The following is a 23,900-nucleotide window of genomic DNA, read 5'->3' as shown; positions in this document are numbered from 1 at the left end:
AGCACCCCATAAATCAGAGCTGAACAATGCTCTGATATCTCTTTGTATCCTCTCGGTATCTCCACCCTCCCCCCATAGATGTAGCTGTGTCAATAACAATAATGGAAACAAAATGTCCAAATCAGAAAAACCTGAAAAGGCAGCTGGTATTCCACCAACAAACAACAACTCCACAGAGTTTATGCACAAACACAATAAAAATACTTGTAGAGTGGTCCGGGAGGTGGTACAGTGGATAAAGAATTGGACTCTCAAGCATCAGGTCCTGAGTTCAATCCCTGGCAGCACATGTACCAGAGTGATGTCTGATTCTCTCTCTCTTCCTATCTTTCTCATGAATAAATAAATAAAATCTTCTTTAAAAAATTTTAAAAAAATACTTGTAGAGACTGGGGAGATAGCCTAGCGTATTCAAGCACAGAACTTGTATGCCCCAGGGGCCAGAGACTGCAGGTTCAATTCCTGATACCACTATATGCTATAGCTAAGCATTTCTTTGTTCTCTTTCTCTTTCAAAAAAAAAAATGTCTGGTTGTTGCTGGGGCTTCACTACTCCAGGCCAACTTTTTCAAACAGAAATCAGAGAAGGGGACTGGGTGGTGATGCACATGGTTGAGTTACAGTGTACAGGGACCCAGGTGCAGGCTCCCATTCCCTATCTGCAGGGGGAAAGCTTCACAGGTGGTGAAGCAGGTCTGCAGGTGTCTCTCTGTCTCTCTTGCTCTTTTTAGCCCCTTTCCCTCTCGATTTCAGGCTGTCTTTATCCAATAAATAAACAAAGATGAGGGAAAAATTTAAAAATACAGAGAAAAAAAGAGACACACCTCACAGGTATTCCTTAGTTTGTAGTAATTTCACATAGTGTGCCGAGGACCCAGGCCTGCAGAGCAAAATAGGTGTACCCCATCCCAGATGAGCTCTCACCAGCTGCACACACACACACACACACACACACACACACACACCTTCCAAAAAAGGGTTCAAGAAGACGGAAAGCTTGTGAATTTTAAGCCTGATTCTTTATCTGCCTCCTAATTGTACCTGTCTTGCTTGGAGCTTTGTACCTTAATGAAAAAAATTGAGAAAGGCAAATGGAAGGTCAAACTGTTACTAGGGGAACTTCAGACACTCCAAGTAATTGGGGGTTCTTCATATTCTAACCCCATAAATATGACCATGATCATCAGTTACTGTTGGCAATTGGACACACTGAAGGATGGTCAAAAAAGAATATTCATGGAGCCCCAACTCTGTCTCATGGTGAGTCTGGCATTTTTAAGAAGCTCTACAGGAGCCCATGCCCAGGTTCCTCCTTTACCCAGTTATCTGTCCTGTATTATTTCTTACTGAGCTTTTCTTTTTCTGTGTTTCTAAGAGCAGAGGCCTCTGGGAAATACATTCCTTGTTTCCCTTAGCAGTGGCTTCACTCTGTCCCTAGGTGTGCATTTAATTTTACAGACCTACCTAGGAACACAGTAAGCAAGAATCAACCAGTGACAAAGCATCTTGGATCAGGAAGAAAGAGTCATTTGGATATTAATGTGACTAATATCTTAAATAGAAACTGAGAGATCTCTGTTTATATATATTATTTATTTATTAGAGAGAGAAAGAGAAATTTATAGGGAAGGGGTGGTAGAGAGGGAAAGAGACTGAGAGAGACACCTGCAGCCCTGCGTCACCACTTCTGAAGCTTTCTCTACAGGTGGGGACCAGGGGCTTGAAACAGGGTTCTTATGCACTGTGATATATGTGCTTAACCAGCCACCACCTGGTCCCAGAGATCTGTGTGTGTGTCTCTGTGCTTATTGGTATGTCTCCTCTTGTGTTATTTTGCCTCTACATGGCATTATTTAAATAGCTGCCTTAAAATGTTTTTTATTGGGGGGGTGGGCAGTAGCACAGCAGGTTAAGCACACATGGTGCATAGCACAAGGACCTGCATAAGGATCCCAGTTCAAGCCCCTGGCTCCCCACCTGCTGGGGGGTCACTTCACAGGTAGGGTCTGCAGGTGTATATCTTTCTCTCCCCTCTCTCGATTTCTCTCTGTCCTACCCAGCAATAGTAGCAATAACAACAACAACAACAACAACAAGAGCAACAAAATGGGGAAAATGGCTTCCAGAAGCACAGGATTCATAGTACCAGCACTGAGCCCCAACGATAGCCCTGGAGGTAAAAAATAAAATAAAATAAAATAAAGTTTTTTATTTTATTAGTGATTTAATATTGATTTACAAAGCTACATGATAACAGGAGTACAACTCTGCACCATTCCCACTGACAGAGCTCTTTATCACCATTCTCTCCATTGTAAGCTATAGCAAGTCTCTAAAATAGTTTTTAAGATATGTAGCCTGGGATAAGTTAGAAAAATGAACAGTTAATTTAAAATTTAAGGTTTCAATTTGGTTTTGTAGTTTGTTTCTTTGTTTATGAAGGATAGAGGCAGAGAGAAATTGAGAGGGAAGGGGAGACAGAGAGACACCTGCAACAATGCTTTACCACTTGTGAAACTACTCTCCTGCAGGTGGGAACTGAGGCCTTGAACCGAGGTCCTAATTCGAAACACACACTCATAAAGATGTAATGTTGGATACTGCATCCACTGATTCCAACCTAATCAATGCAACGAGTACCATCTCAGCCTGCTCACTTCAGACTGTGTACAGAGACATGAGGCATGGAATGCCAACCCTTCACCCTCATCACTCGGGTGAGACCTTTCCTTCCATGGTAGTCTCCAATTCCATTCCAGGAGGTTCACTTCCTAACAAAGTCCCAAAATCTAGATATAGACCAGGTCCCGTAAGATAGGGCAAAATATATACCTGAAAGCAAAAATACACAATAGTCTGTAGTGAGTCAGTATCAAGTTCATGATGAAACAGTGTCTACTTAGACTTAGATATCCTCCTCACCTACTTCCTATTACAGTTCTCTCACTCACTCCAAAGCCAACCTTATCAAAGCAAGGACTGCAAAAGCTGAATAAGGGCAAAAGACTGACATGCTTTAACGATGACTCTTTAGTCATTAACAGGCCATTCCACCAGCTGGGGCCCTAATCAGGGATTCCTGAGATTCCCAAACAGACTTGATGGGTCTAGAACTTGAATAAATCCCTCTCTCCCTTGTTACTGGTCATTTCTATCAGGAACAACAAAATAGACCCTTTTGTAGGCCACCATAGGAACTTTCCCTCAACTTGGATCAACAGTGGTAGAGAATATTCCATCCTCCAAAGGGAAGATAGACAACATACTCTATGCTACACCTGAGGAAGATGGGTCCTGATATTGGGGCAGAATGGAATGTTCCTACTCATGACTACAGAATGTGAGCTCAGATCTAGAGGGATGCAGAGGTCACATAGGCTCCTAAGCTGAATATGGGCCCCAGATCACATCATATTGATGGGGCTTACAGTCAACAATATTTATACCCCTTTCCCATATTAGGGAGCTACTCTCTTCCCTGATCCAGCTTTCTGGTCCTTTTCCCAGCCATGACATCAACTCCCCAGACAATAACTTGGATCCACTGTCATATCAGATTTCAGGCTCAGAAAAAAAAAAAAAACTAGTATAGCCACAGGCCCTTTGGAATATAACTACAATATGCCTACTAGCTATCTACAAAATGGAGGACCCCCCAACTCTTCATCTGCACTATTCCAACCTTTAGGTCCATGATTGTTCAACAATTTGTTTGGCTTTGTATATTAACTCTCTTTTCAGTTACCAGGTTCCAGATGCTATCAGGATGCAACCAGACTTCCCTGGACAGATGACCCCACCAATGTGCCTTGGAGCTCCACATCCCCAGAGCCCTTCCCCACTAGGTAAAGAGAGAGGCAGGCTGGGAGTATGGATCAACCTGTCAACGCCCATGTTCAGCAGAGAAGCAATTACAGAAGCCAGACTTTCAACCTTCTGCACCCCACAATGATCTTGGGTCCATACTCCCAGAGGGTTAAAGAATAGGAAAGCTATCAGGGGAGGGGATGGGATATGGAGGTCTGGTGGTGGGAATTGTGCAAAATTGTACCCCTCTTATCCTATGGTTTTGTCAGTGTTTCCTTTTTATAAATAAAAAATTTAAAAAAAGAAAATATACTTCTTCTAAATATGAAAAGAAAAGATGTAATGTTGGAAGTAGTGTTTCATCTTGCCAGTATTTATTAGTCCAAGATTAAGTCATATTAACTATTATAATAGGCAAATAACTGGCTTTGTTTTCACTAGACTTGATAAGGGAAATTTATTAATTATCTGAATCATTCTGCTAAAATATTAATTACTGAACTTGGGTTTGCATTTGAAACTAAGAATTCAAACTGAGGTGTGCGAGTAAAATGTGTTTGTGTGACTTAGAAAATGATAATATATATGATAAACACAGCTTTTGCAATAGTTTATGACTTTGAAATTAGAAAATACACTTTAAGGAACATGCATCCTAAGAATAAGAAATAAGAAGTACATTTGAGGGAGTTGGGTGTTTGGTGCAGGGGGTTAAGCGCAGCTGGCACAAAGCGCAAGGACCGGCGTAAGGATCCCGGTTCGAGCCCCCAGCTCCCCACCTGCAGGGGAGTCGCTTCACAAGCAGTGAAGCAGGTCTGCAGGTGTCTGTCTTTCTCTCCCCCCTCTCTGTCTTCTTCTCCTCTCTCCATTTCTCTCTGTCCTATCCAACAATGACATCAATAACCACAACAATGTTAAACAAGGCCAACAAAAGGGAAAATAAATAAATATTAAAAAACATAAAAAAGAAGTAATTTGTTTAGATAGTAAAAAAAAAATCTAAGTTTAAAGAAATTAGATATATGTTTTTAGAAAGAAAAGTATAAAGAATTATACTCAAGGTAAATTGATGATGAGTGGAATGAAATAAAGTAAGTCAGCAGCTCAATAGTGTAGCAGGTATCATGTCTACTTTATATGCAGAAGGTCCTGGGTTCAAGCCCCAGTGGAACCATGGAATGGTAATTAACCTTGGAGCATCTGTTTGAGTGCACATGTTACAATGCTCAAGGACCCTGGTCTGAGTCCCCAGTCCCCACCTGCAGGGGGAAAGTGTCATGAGTGGTAAAGCAGGGCTGCAGGTGTCTCTCTTTCTCTCTCCCTCTTTGTCTCCCCCTACTCTCTTGGTTTCTGTTTGTCTCTATCTAATAAAGACAATAATAAAAAAAACTTTAAAAACCCTCTAAAAATGTAAAGTTACAGGACAAAATTTAATAAAGAAAAAAGAAAATTAAAGCCATAGGACAAATTGAATGTCAAAGTAATGTTTATAAGTTGTGTGAGAAAGAAATACTAGAAAAGCAGCCTTTATGTGTGGGTCAAGCTGGAGAAAATCCAAAGAAATTTTTAAGAGTTTTTGGAATTAAGTTTCATAATAAGTAGTATACTTATGCAAAATCCTAAATTTTTCTAACATCTGGCTATGATCAACTGCTTTGTGGTAATTTAAAACTCTCTTTTAGGCAACCATTTGCAAGAATTGGATATAAACTCTGGTTGGTGGAAGACCAGTTGCTATTTCAGGGTTAGTTGGCTTGTTTGTTTTTAAAGAAATTTTGCTTCCATTTTTAATAGCTTTGTTTTGACCTCCAGTGTGGCGGTTTTCTTAATGTCTTAGTTTTGATTCCTTTCTTTGTGCTACCATTGTGTGTCTCTGCTTCCTGAAAGCTGTTTAAGGCAGTTGAAAGGGCTCAGAGGGGAGGACCAATCCCTGTATCTCTCACCACAGGATAAGGCCAAAGGTATATGAATGTTTTCCCTGTGGGACCATTTCACTGTCAGGCATCTCTTACCAAGTCTCTGCTCACAGAGACACTGAGAGATTGGGCCAGAAAGAGTTCTTTTCCCCTTTCCTTTCAGAGGTGATTTCAGTCACTTCTCACCTGTGTCACTTACAGCCAATTTGAATTCCCCAAGGGTCAGCCACCAAGCAGCAACTATTCATGAGACCTAAGCCCACTGGCTTAGTTCACTCTTTTGCCCCAGATTTGAGCATATGCCAATTAAGTTGCACTTAGCCACACAAACATACCATAAATCATTTTAAAAATAGATTCACTTATAGCCAGAACAGAGCTTTAGTCAATGAAAATGTAGCCCTGCTCCCCCATGGTCAAACTCAGTCAAAATGGCCAAGATAGACATACCAACAGTATAAAACAAATAAATTTATCAGTGTCCATGCAACTCCAAAACTAGTAGTCAAGAGCCAGCTTATAACTAGTTCTTAACTGCCAAGGTGAGTCAAACAACAGACAAAGTGAAAATTCAGAACTTTTCAAAACAGACTGGAATTCCTAGGATTCCTTTAAGGAGAGATCAGCCCAGAACTCCAGTTCAAAATATCTCTGCGGTTGTTGGTCATCGTTTAAATATTTTTGTTTTGCTTTCTCTTGTTTTGTTTAGATACAGAGTGCTGAAGAGAGAAAGTGAAAGAAGCCATAGTACTGAGGCTTCCTTGAACAGGGGCCAGGCTCAAACCTGGGTTATGCACATGGCAAAGCAACACGCTATCCAAGTGAGCTATTTCACTGGCCCCTATTCTGTGTTATCTTATTCTTAGGGTTCTGACCCAACTCCCAGGATTTTCTTAGTTCTCTAACCCAAGGTTTGGGGTTTCTTAAAACCCTAACTTCAGACCTGGCACTCAAATCCAGAACCAGTCCATATGGGGCTCTAATTTGTAAAGGTCTCCCTAAGAGACCGGCAGACAACTAAGTGGCAAGAAACTTTGATCATAGACAAAGCCTTTCAACACAGACAAATGGAGATACTGAATATACTGGAATCATTGACACCTTAGTCTTTTAGGAGCAAATTCCTATCTTTAAAAGAATGCATGTACATCAACGGATGACAGCCACCAGGGCAGGGAGGGAGCAGCTAGGCTGATCCTCTAGATAAAATGTCCAGCCATTCAGAAGCTTCAACTAGGATGTGTCTCCTCATCAATGAGGCCTCTAGCCCTCTAGCCTCAAGCTGTCAGCCTTATAAAGACTATAAGCCCTTTGTGGCTGCCATGCTGGAGCCCAAGCCAAGGCCCTCTACTTGGTGCCATAGAAAGTCAAACATCTGGGGGCAGGTGATGGCACACCCAGATGAGCAGAGGGCTCTCATGTTACTACATACAAGGATCTGGGTTTGAGCCCCCAACCCCCACTCATGAAGGGGAAGCTTCATGAGTGATAAAGCAATGCTGCAGGTGTCTCTCTTTTCCTCTTCCTTTCTATCTCCCCTTCCTCTCTCCATTTCTTTCTGTCTCTATCCAAAGTAAATTAATGGGACAGGCAGTGGTATCCCTATCACAATATACATGGAAGGATCTGGGTTCAAGGCCCCAATTCCTTTATATATTTTGGTGATTAGTTTCTTGTCTGATGTCTGGCATGTGAAGATCTTCTCCCATTCTGTGAGGGGTCTCTCTGTTTGTTTAATAGTTTCTTTGGATGTGCAGAAGCTTTTCAATTTGATGTAGTCCCATTGGTTTGTTTCTGCTTTGGTCTTCCTTGCAATTGGGTTTGATTCATCAAAGATGTCCTTGAGGTGTAGATGGGAAAGTGTTTTACCAATGTTTTCCTCTAAGTATTTGATTGTTTCTGGTCTGACATCTAGGTCTTTGATCCATTTGGAGTTGATTTTTGTTTCTGGTGAGATAAAGTGGTTCAATTTCATTCTTCTGCATGTTTCAACCCAGTTTTCCCAGCACCATTTATTGAAGAGAGCCTCCTTCTTCCATTTAATCCTTTGGGCCCCCTTATCAAAGATTAGATGTCCATAGGTGTTGGGATTTACTTCTGGGCTTTCAATTCTGTTCCACTGGTCTGTGTGCCTATTTTTGTTCCAGTACCATGCTGTTTTGATGATGATGGCTTTATAATATAGTTTAAGGTCTGGGAGTGTGATGCCTCCATTTCTGTTTCTTTTCCTTAGGATGTTTTTGGCAATTCTAGGTGTTTTCAGGTCAAGGCCCCAATTCCTACCTGCAGGGGGAAAGCTTCATGAGCTATGAAACAGTGTTGCAAATATTTCTATCCCTATCTCCCTCTTCCCTTTCAATTTCTCTGTCTCTACCCAATAAATGACAAATTTAATTTAATTTAATTTAATCAAAGAATTTTTTTTAAAAAGTGTCTGCCTAGAGCAGTGAAGTCATCATGCAGGTACCAAGCCCCAGTAATAACTCTGGTAGCAACAAAATAATAAAAAGGAGGAGGAGGAAAGCTGGAACACGATGGCAGAGGACCTAGTATGGCTTGAATAGTTACGTGGAAAAGTGGGAAGTGTTATGCATGGACAAACTATTATATTTACTGTCAACTGTAAGACATTAATCCTCCAATAAAGAAATTTTTGATAAGGAGGAGAAGAAAGAGAGGAAGAGGAAGAAGAAGAAAGGAAAGGAGGCGAAGAAGAAGAGAAGGAGAAAGAAGAGGAGAAGAATAAGAACAAAGTCATGCACTGTCACACAAACTTTTGCAAAAAAAAAAAAGGGAAGAAACTTTACCAATGTTCAAATTGATAACTGAAGCCAGAGTGATGGTCAAATCAATCCCTAAGCTACCTTTCCATTTCTTTTTTTTTAAAGAATATTTATGTCCCCACATGTAGGGTGAAAGCTTCATGAGTGGTAAAGTAGAGCTTCAGGCGTCTTTCTGTCTCTCTCCCTCTCTATCTCCCCTCTTCTTTCACTCTCTCTCTCTGTCTCTACACAATAATAAATAAATGTTTTAACATATGTACTATAGCAAAAAGAAAAGAAAGAAAGAAGGAAAGAAAAAAGAAAGAAGAAAGGAAGGAAGGAAGGAAGGAAGGAAGGAAGGAAGGAAGGAAGGAAAAAATATTTATGGGGCTGGACAGTGGGCCACCCAGCTGAGAGCACAAATTACAATGTGCAAGGATCCAGGTTCAAGCCCCTGGTCCCTGCCCACAGGAAAAAGGCTTCAGTGGTGAAGCAGGGCTGCAGGTGTTTTTCTGTACCTATCTACCTCTCTTTCCCTCTCAATTTCTTTCTGTTATATCAAATAAATAAGATTTTTAAAAGAATATTTATTGGGGCTGGATGGTGGTGCACCTGGTTGAGCATACATGTTACAATGTGCAAGGACCCAGGTTCAAGCCCCCTAACCCCCACACCCCCACCTGCAGGAGGAAAGCTTTGCAAGTGGTGAAGCAGTGCTAGAGGTGTCTCTGTCTCTCTCCCTCTCTGTCTCCCCCCATTCTCTCAATTTCTCACTGTCTCTATCCAATAAATAAAGATAATTTTTTAAAAATTTAAAGAATATTTATGTAGGGGGCCAGGTGTTGGTGCACTGGGTTGAGTGTGCATGTTATAATATGCAAGTACCCAGGTTCAAGCCCCTACTCCACACTTGCAGAAGGGAAGCTTCACAAGTGGTGCAGCAGTATTACAGTGCCCTCTCTCTCTCTCTCCTCCCTCTCTAGTTCCCTCTTCCATCCATTTTCTTTCTGTCTCTGTCCCACAGATGAATAAAGAAAGAAAATATTTTTAAATAAAATCTAAAAAACATTTCAAAAGAATATTTATATAGGGAGAAGGAGGGCCAGACACTTCCATCTTGTCTACCCCTTGGAAGACAGGAACTGGGTTTGAGAATGAACAGGACTGGGTCTTGAAGTCAAGTTATCCAATCTTTTGGCTCTTGATGAGTTTTCCTTCTTGGTAATGGTTCTTAAGCTCTGTCATTTGCTCTGAAGACAAAGGCAGTCAAGAACAAGGGCAGATATGAATCAAGCCATCTGGTCTTGTGCATCCTGACTATTTTTCCTTAATGTTGGCAAAACAACTCCTGTAAACAGTGCCAGGTTATCTTTTGCCCACCCAATGTATCATCACATAGCCCTGCACCTTTGGAACCCAAATCTGATACATACACCACAGAGTGTTTCATCCCCTCCTCAAATTGTGAAAGGAGCAAACTGTTAATCAGGAGACCTGGATTCTAAAGTCACCAAGATTTCATAGGGACACATGCTGGAGATTTTATCAATGCTAAAAACCTTAGGAAATGACAGGGAGCAACCTAGGCACCTATAAAGAATGACAAAGTGATACTCATGTTCAAGGCATTTCCTGTACTGTGACTCAGGCCTCTCTTTTGTTTTTGTTAGGTGTAGATAATCTGTAAGGTCTCGTGTTGTGGTATCCTAGGGCCAGGGCTGGGCTTTCACTCCTCTGTATCCCCCACAGAACTCTGTGCAGAGTTGGCTTTCAGAAGAAACAGTAACCATTCTGGAATGTTCGTTGTATGCCCTAGGACCTGGCTTCAGGGATAAAGCTATAGGATCCACGCACATGAGGCCCTAGTTAAATGCCTGGCACTACGTGGAAACACCATGGAAGTTTGCATAGTGCTTTGGTGTCTCTCCCACCCCCATATTCATTCTCTCTTTCTCTCTCTCTCTCTCTCTCTCTCTCTCTCCCTCCCTCCCTCCTTCCCTCCCTCCCCCCTCAGGACATAGAATAAAAATAGTGGACCAGGGAGACCACTCAGTAGTATCAGGCATGCACGAGACCCTGGGATGATTTCCTGAAACCCCATAAAATAAATTGAATTAACAGTCAGGGAGGTGGTACAGTGGCTAGAGCATTAGACTTGAGGTCCTAAATTCAATCCCTGGCATTGCATATGCCAGAGGGCTACTCTAGTTCTCTCTCCTGTGTTAATAAATAAACCAGTACTTTTAATAACAGCTAAATTTTTTAAAGAACGTTTACCTTTAGACTTCAACTATATGAAAGAACTTTTGATGTTGTGATTGATAATAAGAAATGAGTATATTTACTTTTCATTCAATTTCTGGTACAAAGCTCCTAATAAGCTTAGATGTTGTAAGTCATTAAGAGCAGTGAAAATGTCTTAACAAACCCCTATCAACCACACCTGATTTTATGTTAATGCGGTGACTTGTTAATGTGGTGACTGACTTATGTGAACGTAGTTCCTCCAGGGTTGCGTCCTATAGCCCATTATCTTCTTTGGGGTAGGGTTTTGGGACTGAGTCCTCACCCTGTGGAATTTGCCCTTTTTTTAACATTATTGATGTTATTAATGAAAGAGAGAGAACCAGAGTATCACTCCGGTACACGTGATACTGGGGATCCAGCACAGGACGTCTTGCCTGAGGTTCTGCTCCAATCACTGTGCCTCCTCCCAGGGCCTATAGACCTGAGCTCCCCCTCCAGGCAACATCAGGCTCCAGGGAACTGATTGGTTAGACACCCAGCTGGGTCTGAGGAGCCTTTGCCTGTCAGAACTGGTGTCAGAACTATAAAACCTGGGGGCCGGGCAATAGCACAGCAGGTTAAGTGCACAAGGACCAGCATAAGGATCCTGGTTCAAGTCCCTGGCTCCCCAACTTCAGGGGGGTCACTTCACAAGAGGTAAAGCAGGTCTGCAGGTGCTTTCTTTCTCTCTCCCTCGCTGTCTCTCCCTCCTCTCTCTATTTCTCTCTGTCCTATCCAACAACAATGACTGCAATAACAACAACAACGATAAACAACAAAGACAACAAAAAGGGAAAAAATAGCCTCTAGGAGCAGTGGATTTGTAGTGCAGGCACCAAGCCCCAGCAATAACCCTGGAGGCAAAATAAATAAATAAATAAATAAATCACAAAACCCAACCTCCAGAAAGCAGCTTCGATTAATCAGGACACTGACTGGGACCCATGCTGAGAAGGTGGGAGATGAAAGGGCATCGACCCCCCCCTCCCATCCTCAACCAGGGAGAGTGTGGGATGCATCTCGTGAAGTGTCCAACAAGAGGACTCAGGCTTGAATCCTGTATCTGCCACAGGATGACTGAGACAAGTCATTCCAACCCTGGCCTCCTGGCTCCCTCTAAAAAGAATGTAGTCTGTACCTTGCAGGATTGCTAGCATTCATGGGGAGACTGGGCAGTAATATCACCCAGGTCCTTGTGCATGGTAACATGTGTGCTCTACCAGGTTCACCATCACCCAACCTCCAAACACAGACTTTATAACATGATTCATCCCCTTACCACATGAACTGTGCTCTGATAACTCCCCTGCTCCTCCATTTCATCCTTATCAAGACACTGATTTATTTATTTTATATTTATTTATTTATTTATTATTTCTTTATTTGGGGAATTTATTTATTTATTTATTATTTCTTTATTTGGGGAGTGGTGTTTTACAGTCAACAGTAAATACAGTAGTTTATACATGCATAACAATTCTCATTTTTCAACACAACAATACAACCCCCACAAGGTCCTCTGCCATCCTGTTCCAGGACCTGAACTCCCACCCTATCCACCCACCCCAGTGTCTTTTATTTTGGTGCAATACACCAACTCCAGTTCAAGTTCTACTTAGTGTTTTCTCTTCTGATCTTGTTTTTCAACTTCTGCCTGTGAATGAGATCATCCCATAGTCATCCTTCTATTTCTGACTTATTTCACCTAACATGATTTCTTCAAGCTCCATCTAAGATGGGCTGAAAATGGTGAAGTCACCATTTTTACTCTGAAAATGTCTAATAGTTCTAGTTTATCTATCTCTTAATTTAGCTCCTTCATTTCTTTATTGATTTTCTGCTTGGATGATCTGTCAAGTTGAGAGAGAGAGGTGTTGAAATCTCCTACTATTACTGTGTTGCTGTTAATATGTTGCTGTAGCTCTTTCAGCAGGTGTTTGATGTATTTAGATGGCCTCTTCTTGGGTGCATAGATGTTGATAATCATTAAGTCCTCTTGATTGATCCTCTGAGCACTAAGTAATGTCCATCCCTATCTTTTTTAATTTTATTATTTTAAGGTCTATCATGCCAGATATGAGCATAGCTGTTCCTGCCCTTTTTTGTGTGGTCTATTGGCTTGTATGGTAGTTTTCCATCCTTTCGCTTTGAGTCTGTGTTTGTCTTGTTGAGTTAGGTGGGATTCCTGCAGACAAAATATGGTTGGGATGTGTTTTCTGATCCATCTTCCTACTCTGTACCAGGTGAATTCAGGTCATTGATGTCTACTGATAGTATATATTGAAGATATTTTAATGCCATTATTGTAGATTTTTAGAGTGTTCTGATATATGGCATGTTTATGGTGATCTGATTGTTTATAGGAGACCTTTCAGAACTTCTTTCAGGGCAGGCTTGGTGATAGTTGATTCCTTAAACTGTTGCTTGTCTGAGGAGGTTTTTATGCCTCCATCTTATCTGAATGACTGTCTAACAGGATACAGTAGTCTTGATTGAAAGCCTTTCTCATTGAGCACTCAATAGATATCTTGCCATTTTCTTCTGGCCTGTAGTGTTTGTGTGTAGAAGTCTGCTGCTAATCCTATGGGTTTTCCTTTGTAGGTGACTCTTTGTTTTCCTCTTGCAGCCTTCCACTGGTGGGAAACAGACAGTAAGCAAACAGTAAAGAGCACTGGTGGGATTTCAGGAGCAGCCAGTGTGAAGGCTTCAGATGGGAGAGCACACGGGCCAACAAGGACAGAACAGAGTAACAGGGGGAGAGGGAAGCACAGAGCAAGAGGCCATGTGCTTCATGAGCCAGCCTAGAAGGTTGGTTCAACTCAACGTGAGATTGGGGGGGGGGGGTCATTGCTGTGTTTGGGTTTGAGCAGAGGAGGGTGTCCTGTCTGGAGAGGATGTTGTAGGAAACCAAGCAGGAGTGTGCTGGTTAAGACTCTGCTGGATTAGGAGTAGGCGGTGCATACTCCCCACTGCTCGCATGTGGTGAAGTGGGGCTGCAGGACTCTCTCTCTCTCTCTCTCTCCTTCCCTCCCTCCCCCTCTCAATTTCTCTCTGTCTTATCTAATACTAATAATAACAACAACAATAATAATAGACTGTAATGGATTAATCCATGTGACAGGTGATTGTCACTTGGACCAAGGTAGCTTCTGGAGGGCAGGACCACATGTGTTTGGTTCCAGAATCTGACAAGGTGTGCTGCACTAGGCCCAGCCCATTGAGTGCAAGGTGAGTATCTCTTTCCTGGGTCCTGCCTGGGGCACAGGCAGGGCATCTCTGGGACTGGGGTTACACAATAGAGCACCCCCAGCCAGAGGGACAATGGAGGGTGGCCTTCTCCCCAGGCCAGGACTGGAAAAGGCAGTGGCTGCACTGCCTCAGACTACCCCTTATCCCAGATTCTGGGGAGGAGAAGCTGTGCCATCCTCCTGAGAGCACTTGGGGAGGAGGGAAAGCACTGGCTGGCTCTCCTAAGGAATTCACAAGAAACACCTGCTCATGCCCAGGACACGCGGCAGGGGCTAGGCCAGGCTGAGCAGTCTGGTCCAGATAGGGTGAAACTGCCATGCAAGCATAAACAAGAGATGTTTCATTTTCCTCCTAGAGGAAGAAGTGAGTGATAAGAAAGGGCAGAGCCAGGGAGATGAGGAATGAGAGAAGGAACTAGAACAAGCTACAGGCAGAGATGGGGAATGACCGAGGGAGGCTGGTTTGTGGAGACTACCCGGGATGAAGGCCACCTTCAGCCATTAACGGTGGCTCTATGACCCCTAGATGGTCAGTGGCTCCCATGGCAAACAAAGCTGACTCATGGGGTGGGGAGAAGGCGGTGGCCCCAGGTAGGAAGCACTGTAGCAGCAGAGAAAATTCTGGAAGCCTGATATTTCTGCTCAGATACTGCCGAGCTCTTCTGCTTAGGGCCTGGCTGCTGCAGAAACTAAAAGGTATAAGAGGGGGGCTGGGCAGTGGCACACCTGGTTGAGCACAAACCTTACCATGTGCAAGGAAGAGGGTTCAAGCCCCCACTCCCCATCTGCAAGGGGAAGGGGACACTTCATGTTCAGTGAAGCAGGTCTGCAGGTGTATGTCTTTCTCTCTCCCTCTCTATCTCCCCCTCTCCTGTCAATTTTTTTCTGACCTATCTAATAAGATTTTAAAAGGGGGAGTGGCCACTAAGAACAGTTGATTCATAGTGCCAGCACTGAGCCCCAGTAATAACTCTGGTGGCAATAAAAAAAATAATCAAAATAATTTTTTAAGAGGAAGTACTTTTCTTATTAAAGTGATATTTCAACTGAAACCCAAAATATCACATAAAATAAGCTGGTGGAGGGGGCATAGGAGGGGTGCTTGGCACCATGCACAGCCAGTGCCGGGCTGACAGATCTCAGTGATCAAGACCATGTCCATGGCCTCACCTGTTCTGGGTGAGTGACTTTAAGTATATGCACAGCCCTGCGTCCAGCTAGAATAACTGTATGACAGCCCAGTGGAGATAGTGAGATTTGGGTCAGATTGTCCTAGGGGTGAGGCGGAAGCCCACCAGTGAGACCATCCCAGAAATGGGTGCCCTTGCTGAGTGTAGTGGGCAGGAGAGGCAGAGGAGGAGAAATGCCTGGGCTTAAGGACACCCAGTGGCTCAAGTCACTTAGCAGTTGTATAGCAGGACACTCACACTGGGCACTGTCTGAGGAGTAGAGGGAAGGGACGCAGAGGCCACATAAGTCACTAGGCCAGTGCACTCAGGGGACAGGCAGGGCAGTGGCTGGAGGCGGACAGCCTGGCCTCAAAATTGGCTCAGCTTTCACTGCTCCTGTGACTGTTCTCTGTGGAGCCACATGCAGCCTCTATGGCCCATGTTTCCATTTCTGGAAAATGGATCATAGCGAGGCTTCAGGGAGTCAGTATATGAGATGCTGAAACAGCACGTGACACAGAGCTTAATAAACGTTCAATAAGGTTTCTAAAATGTTATTGAAGGATAGAGAGATAGCTCACCAGATAGGGCACATGCCTTGATATGATTTCAGTGTAGGTTCAGTCCCAGTGCCACACGGAAATATCACAGTGGCACCAGAATAAACTCATCTATCTATCTATCTATCTACCTATCTATAGATTTATCTGAATAAAGATGTCAGCCTGGGTGGACTGGGCAGTGGCACTCCTGGTTGAGTGCATTTGTAACCATGCACAAAGACCTGGGTTCAAGCCCCCAGTCCCCACCTGAAGTGGGGAGCTTCATGAGCAATGAAGCAGTGCTGATGAAAGTCTCTATATCTCCCTCTCTATCTTCCCCTTCCCTCTTGATTTCTGTCTCTACCCAGTAAATACATAAATAAAAACCATTAAGAAGAAGAAGTATAAGGAGGAGAAGAAGGAAGAGAGGGCAAGGAGAAGAACAAGTAGTAGTAGTAGCAGTAGTAGTAGTAGCAGCAGCAGTAGTAGTAGTAATAGTAGTAGTAGCAGCAGCAGCAGCAGCAGCAGTAGTAGTAGTAACAGTAGTAGTAGTAGTAGCAGCAGCAGTAGTAGTAGTAGTAATAGTAGTAGTAGCAGCAGTAGTAGTAGTAGTAACAGTAGTAGTAGTAGCAGCAGCAGCAGTAGCAGCAGTAGCAGCAGCAGCAGCAGCAGCAGCAGTAGTAGTAGCAGCAGCAGTAGTAGTAGTAGTAGCAGCAGCAGTAGTAGTAGTAGCAGCAGTAGCAGCAGTAGCAGCAGTAGCAGCAGTAGCAGCAGCAGCAGCAACAGTAGCAGCAGTCATCAGTCTGGCACATATATAAGGCCCATGCTTGGGAAAAAAAGGCAAACAAACACAATAGGCTGGGAAGTGAATGGAACCGAGGAGGTGAAAGCTCTGAGCAGAAGTTCATCTTTCAGGTAGATTGAGCTGAAAGTGTCTCTCTGTCTCTCTCCCTCTTTATCTTCCCCTCCCCTCTCAATTTCTCTCTGTCCTAGCAAATAAAGAAGGGGAGGGGAAGAAAGAATATTTGTGTAGCTTCTCCATGTATAGATCATTAGATGTGCTCTATTCTTTTTTAAAGCTATATTCTTCATACATTTTATATATTTTTATTTATTAGTGGAGGAGAGATACAGAGAGAGAGAGAAAGAAAGAACAAGACCACAGCACTGCTCAGCTCTGGCATATGGTGGTGCTAGGGATTGAACCTGGGGCCTCAGAGACTCATATATTCTCTTCTTATCTGCTAAGTCTTCACAACCTAGAACAGGTCACAGCTACAGGCTGGTCTCCCCTAAGGCCCCCAACAGAGCTGCTCTGACTTGTGATCCTGAGAACAGAGATACCTGAGCATCCCTTCCCCTCCTCTTAGAACTGGAAGAAACAGCTCTGGTGACTGTTGCAAGGGAGAAGGTCCGGTTCTGTAAGTACCTGAATATAGGAGCCTCAACCCACACATGAAGTCTGAGAGACACTTGGGTTCCCTTTTAATATTACTGTTTTGTTTTGTTCTGACCTGTTTTGCAAGTTCATTTGCTTTATCCATCTACATCCTACGTGTGAGCAGAACACAATTCACAACAGCCAAAGTATAAAAAAAAACCTGAAATGTCCAATGACAAATGATGAGTGAAGTTGTGGAACATCTAGTCCACAACTTGGAATACTACTCTGCCATCAAAAAGATGAGATTATATCACTTGGGATAAAATGAATGGAGCTGGCAGTGATTGTGCCAAGTGAAATGAGAGGTAAAACCTCAGTTTCTTCCTCTGCAGGGCGTGTAACAATATCTCATCCACAAGTTGATATGAGAATTAAACCATGTTCTGAGTAGATGCTCCACAAAAAAAAAAAAAAAAAAAAAAAAGCCAAGCCCTCTCTCCCTTCTCTCTTCCTGCACTTCCCCCATCTTCCCTGATGTCCCAGTCACACTGTCCTCCTTACTCCTGCATGTCACCCAGGACCTGTTATCTTACTTTGACATAAACATTTGTTTACTATGTGATTGTTTGATTGGATGGATGGATGGATGGATGGATTGATGGATGGAGACAAGGAGAAATCAACAGGAAAGGGGAAGATGAGAGAGAGAGAGAGATGCAGCACCGCTTCACATCTCATGAAGCTTCCCACTGCAAGTGGGGATTGGGGGCTTGAACACGTCCTTAAGCACTGTACTCACCCAGGTGCACCACCTCCTGGCCCCCAATCTTATTCATATTTTAACTCAAAGTTTTTACCCATTTCTGAATCTCAATCTCTCTCTCTCTCTCTCTCTCTCTCACACACACACACACACACACACACACACACACACCTCCCCCTCTCCCTCCTCCTCCACCCCCCATCTCATGTTAAGGGCTCACAGCAACTGCTAATCAACTCTGTTTCAGTTAGGTTTGTTTAGATTTCACATATAAATTAACCCCAATAGTCACAAGAGATTCCCTTTCTCATTGTTGAATATTCTACTGTGTGTCTATACCATATCCTCTGTATTCATTCACCCAGCTATAGGAGCTTGGGTGATTTCCATCCTAGCTTCAGTGAACACAGGAATGAAGGAATTGCTTCAAGATCCAGATGTCATTCCTTTCAGAGGCATACCCAGAAGCGAGGTTGCTGACTCACATGGTAATTCTTCCAGGCACTTTTATATTATTGCTGTAGTGACTACACCAACTTACATTCCCAACAGAGGTCACAAGTGTTCCCTTTTCTTCACACCCACATCGATACTTCTTATCTCTACTTGTTTGGATAATGACCTTTCTAAGAGGTATGAGGTGATATCTGTGGTTTTGATTTGCCTTTTTCCTGATAGGCAAAGATGTTAAGCTGTTAACCTTTTCAAGTACCTGTAGGATATGTGTATGCCTTCTTTAAAAAATAAAATGCCTATTAAATTTTCTTACCTGAGGTCCTGGGAGGTAGCACAATGGCTGGAGTGTTGGAATTAAAAGCATGGGGTCCCAAGTTCTACCCCAGCATTGCATGTGCCAGAGATACTTTAGTTTTCTCTCTCTCATTAATAAATTTAAAAGAAATATACAGATTCTCTTCTCCATTGTTTATCAATATGTTTGTCATTGAGTTTTATCAGTTCTTTTTTTTTAAAGATTGTGTGTATTAATAAGAGAGATAGAAGGGAGAGAGAGAGAGAGAGAAAGGAGTATCAACTCTGCTATATGTGCTGCCAGAGACTGAACCCAGGACCTCATGCTTGAGATTCTAATGCCTTATCCACTGTGCCCTCCCAGACTACAAGTTTTATGAGTTCTTGTTATAAATGTTATCCCCTTATCAAATTATTTACAAATATTTTATCTCATTCTTCAGACTGACTTAATATTGGTAGTTTCCTTTGCTATACAAAATATGCTTAGCTTAATCACCTAATCTTTTTTATTTCCTTTGCTTCAGGTAATAATATAAGAAAAACTGTCAGGACCATTGTTAAGTAGCTTCTTTCCCCTTTCTCATAAGTTAATTAGTCATATGTGCCTTTGCGTTCTCTATTCTGTTCCTTTGACCAGTGTATCTGGCTTTTATTCCAATGGAATACTGTTTTCGTTAATATAGCTTTGTAATATAGCTAGAAATCAGAATGTGAGATGTCTTCATCGTTACAGTTCTTTCTCAAAATGCTTTAGCTATTCAAGGTCTTTTGTGGTGCTATATAAATTTTAGGACTGTTTCCCCTAATGTCTGTGAATAAATGCTATTAATATTTTTATAAGAATTTTGTTGAGGGCCTGGGAAAACACGACGGTGCTCATGCAACAAATTTCCATGCCTGGGGCTCCAACATCCCAATTTCAATCCCCAGAATCATCAAAAGCCAAAGCAGAATTGTGCTGTAGTTACAAATAAAAGATTAAGTAAGAATTGCATTGGATCTGTAGACTTCTCTGAGTTGCACAGACATTTTCAGCAAGTCTTATAAACCATGAGCAAAGAAAATTCTTCCATTTGAACCATATTCAAGTTCTTTGGTTGATACTTTATTATTTTCAATGAATTGCTTTTTCACTTCCTTAGATAAATTTACTCCTAGGTATTTTATTCTATTTGATGCAATTATAAATTGAATTGTTTCCTTCATTTATATTCTACACTCAATTTCTTTGTTCTTTATTTGTGTACAAAAAGCCCAATTAAATTTTGTATAGTTATTTTATATCCTTCAATTTCACTAAATTTGTTTATTGGTTCTGATCCTTTTTTGTGAAGTTTACAGGTTTTCTTAATTGATTTACTCTAACTTATCCTGTTTATTACATGTAATTGCTCACAATAGTTTTATACTTGTGCAAATGCCTATCATATCCATTATAATGTCTCTTCTTTCATTTTGGATTACACTTATTTGAATTCTCTCTTTTTGGATAGATTAACTAAAGATGTATATATTTTTTCCTTTTAAAATAGTTCTTACTGGGGAGATAGCATAATGGTTATGCAAAGAAACTCTCATGCCTACGGTTCCAGAGTCCCAGATTTAATCTCCTGCACCACAATAAGCCAAAGCTATGCTGTGCAGAGCTCTGGTAAAAAAAAAAAAAAGGAAAAAGGGAAAGTAAAAAACTCTGAATTTCATTGAAATATTCTGTTTCATCTTCATCTATTTCCACTCTGATCACTATTATTTCCTCCTTCTTACTAGCTTTGGGCTTACTTTGTTCTTTTTCTAGTTACTTGAGTTATAAAGTGAGGCTACTTATTTGAGATATTTTCTTTTACTCTATTTAAAACATGTAACTATTTGTTTATTTATGAGAAGCAGAACAGAAGAGAGAGAGGGAGAGAAACAGAGCATCATTCTGGCACATGCAATGCTGGGGTTGTGCTCAGGACATCATGCTTGAGAATTCTATCTTCTTTTCAAAAATATTTTGCTTATTTATTCACTAGACGCAGCAGAGAGAAATAAGAGGGAAGAAGAAGAAGAATATAAGGGGGGGAAGAAGAAGAAGGAGGAGGAGGAGGAGGAGGAGAAGGAGAAGGAGATAGGGAAAAATAAAGAGAGACACCTGTAGCACTATTTCACCATTCACCAAACTTCACTGCAGGTGGTGAGTGGGAGCTTGAACCCAGATCCTTGCACATTGTAGCAAGTGTACTTAACCAGGTGCATTACCACTCAGCCCATGAGTTCAATGTCTCACTCTTAAAGGTGGTAAAATGAATTTTCAGAGGGATGTACATAGTGATAAATGCCTATACTAAAAAAAAAAAAAAAAGAAAAAAAGAAAAACAACAAGGGCAACAAAAAGGGGAATATAAATATAAATAAATAAATAAATACTTAATTAAAAAAAGAAAATGAAAGTTCCTGGAATTTCCACTTTAAAGAAAAAGAAAAAGAATAAAAGGAAGGGGGTTGGGGTGCTGCACCCAGTAGAGTGTGTGAGGACCAGGGTTTGAGCCTCTACTCCTCACTTGTGGGGGGGACACTTCATAAATGGTGAAGCAGGTCTACAGGTGTCTCTCTCACTTTCTATCTCCCCTTCCTGTCAATTTTTATCTGTCCTATCAAATAAAAAAATTAAATTAACCGGCATAAGGATCCTGATTCAAGCCCCTGGCTCCCCACCTGCAGGGGAGTCATTTCACAAGTGGTAAAGCAGGTCTGCAGGTGTCTGTCTTTCTCTCTCCCCTCTGTCTTCCCCTCCTCTCTCCATTTCCTCTATCCTATCCAACGACAGCAACAACAACAATAATAACCACAACAATGATTAAAAATAAAAGAACTGGTTTTGTTTATGTTTTCGCCACAGTCCTGAGGGGCCCATCAACACCAGTCCTGTGGTGACCAGAACCAGTGTAGTGAACATGTAACCATAGTAACCATAGTGCTCCTGCACAGTGTGATAAGACAGAGACATATGTATATGTAGAATAAGATGTCAACCCAAACCTGATTGGCCAATGGAGATGTAACCTTAAAACCAGAGCCAAGCTGGTATAAGTAGAGGCTCAGAAACCAGCTGGATGGAGCACCTTCACTATTACTGACCAGGATGCTGCCAGTGCTGCTAAAGACTTACACACATGCGGCTTCGCTAAACAACTGCTTCCCCAGCTTCCAGAGACCCTCATTCATCTGGTCAGGCCAGCAGACAAAGGACCATAAGTTCAGTGACACAGCAACTGGTGACCATGTCATGAGCCTGCGAATGGCTGCTAAGTAGGGAGAGGTATTGGGTTGACTGTGTGTTGGTGTGAACTGTGTAACCCTTCTCTGGCATCTAAATAAGTAAAGAATTATTACTTAACCCCGACACACTCTCTGAGTGAGTCCTTACTCTTATACCTTGCTCACGACAGCTGGCGTAGTCTGCAGGATCTTCTATTAACACGGGATATTTCAGTTACATTTCTCAGAATTTCTGGTGCTATCATAGCTAGTATAAGATCTCTGCTAAGCCTCTGGAGCTGGAATTCAAATTTTACGCCAAGTGTGATTGCCTTACAATTTTCTCTGAAGCCTAGTGTCCACCACCTGTCTGAAGGAAATAGTGAAGGGGAAACCCTTTGTTCTAAGACTGGGCACTCAGGACAGGGACCTAGGACTAGATCTCAATTAAAGAGACTAGGCTGATTACCCACCACCAGGGACAAAAAAAAAAACAAAACCCCATCCACAGGTGAGGGGAAAGGTTGATGAGAAAACTGTTTGACTAAAAACGCTTGAGGCACCACACACAATTGCTACTAAGACTCTGAAATCTGGGTCAACCACCTGTCCAAAGGCAAGAGTGAAGGGGAAACCCTTTGTTCTAAGACCGGGTGAAATAGGTCAGAGGCCCAGAGATAGTCCAGATTACCTACCACCTGAACCACAGGTGAAGGGAAAGGACTAGGCCGAATTACCCACCACCATATAAATAAATAAATAAATAAATAAATAAATAAGTGAGGGGAAAGGGTTGATGAGAAACTTGTTGGCAAAGTGCCTGGTATGAGGGGCAGACAAAATTTTTAAAAATATTACACACCACCCTCCGAGATCAAACTTAGTCTGGTATCTAAAAAAAAAAGATATATTAAATTTCTTTATAATGTGGCTACCAAATTGACAAGATGAAATGATTCTTGCAAAAGTTCAAAAATAAGGTTGATGAGGGCAAAAAGGAATCAGACGCCATAGAACGGTCATGGGAAAACACGGGGAAAGTCGTTACTAAAAGAACTAAGGCTAAGCCCATTAAGGTAAAAATACCCGCTAACAAACCCACATCTTGTAGAGCCCTTAGTGGAGAAAGCAACAATGCTGTCACCCGATCCTTCCCAGTAACATCAGCCATAGTCAAGACCCCAGGCCCATTCACCCCAGGAACAGGCAAACCTGGTGAGATAGTGACTGAAACAAGAAATTACACTCCAACAAAAAAAGGCAACAACAGGGAAAATAAATAAGTTTTAAAAAGTCAAAAAAAGAGAAATTACACTTCCCAGGAGGTACAGCAGAGGAGACAAGAATATGCCCAAAACAGTATGAAGGACGCTTCATACATGGTCAAGCATTGAGGAAAAGGAGCTGACACTATAATGTTGACAGATGCAGAAATGAGAAAGATAAAAAACCATTATAGAAAATGCAACTATACATGGCTCTCTAGAGCAAGTTTTCGAAACAGGCAGAGGCAACACTAAGCCCCTGCTTGACTGGATCACAGCAGCTTGGAGGTTGGCTTTTCCAACACTGGATCTAACAAATTTTGAGGCCTCAGGAAAATGGAATACTTATAAGACACTGTAGCTATGTTAAGGAAACTAGGTATACTTTGGTATATATACCAAATTCAGGAAGTTTATGCTAAAGAGCACTCCTCCTAACATGAGACTGTCGTTGGTAGGCATGTTACAAGGCTGTAAAACTATTGCAGAAGGGATAGACCTCTTTAAACAATATAGGGGTACGGTAGTTTCCCTACAAGTCAAGGTAAAACCTAGTAGGCCATTTAGCAACATAAGGTCATTTGGACAGACACCCACTAACATACCCATCAGGCACCCACCCTACAGACCATGGCAACCCTTCTAAAGACTAACAGGGAGGAATTCATACATAGACCTATGGGAAAGACAGAAACGCCAACAGAGATCTTTTTTCGGGCAAGGTCAGGGCCACATACATCCTGAGCCCCAGAGACATATAAACAA

At 42.1% G+C, this 23,900-nt stretch overlaps 1 long non-coding RNA gene across 1 annotated transcript in view; it reads right to left on the bottom strand.

Moving 5' to 3' along the window:
* LOC132538128 (uncharacterized) overlaps positions 1-23,900 on the bottom strand; it is a 78,039-nt gene that overhangs the window by 10,306 nt on the left and 43,833 nt on the right. The window lies entirely within an intron of this gene.

This window comes from Erinaceus europaeus, chromosome 4, assembly GCF_950295315.1.
Source record: "Erinaceus europaeus chromosome 4, mEriEur2.1, whole genome shotgun sequence".
NCBI lineage: Eukaryota > Metazoa > Chordata > Mammalia > Eulipotyphla > Erinaceidae > Erinaceus > Erinaceus europaeus.
Note: the sequence above shows the minus strand (reverse complement) of the source record. Positions and strands in the feature narration are given on the sequence as shown.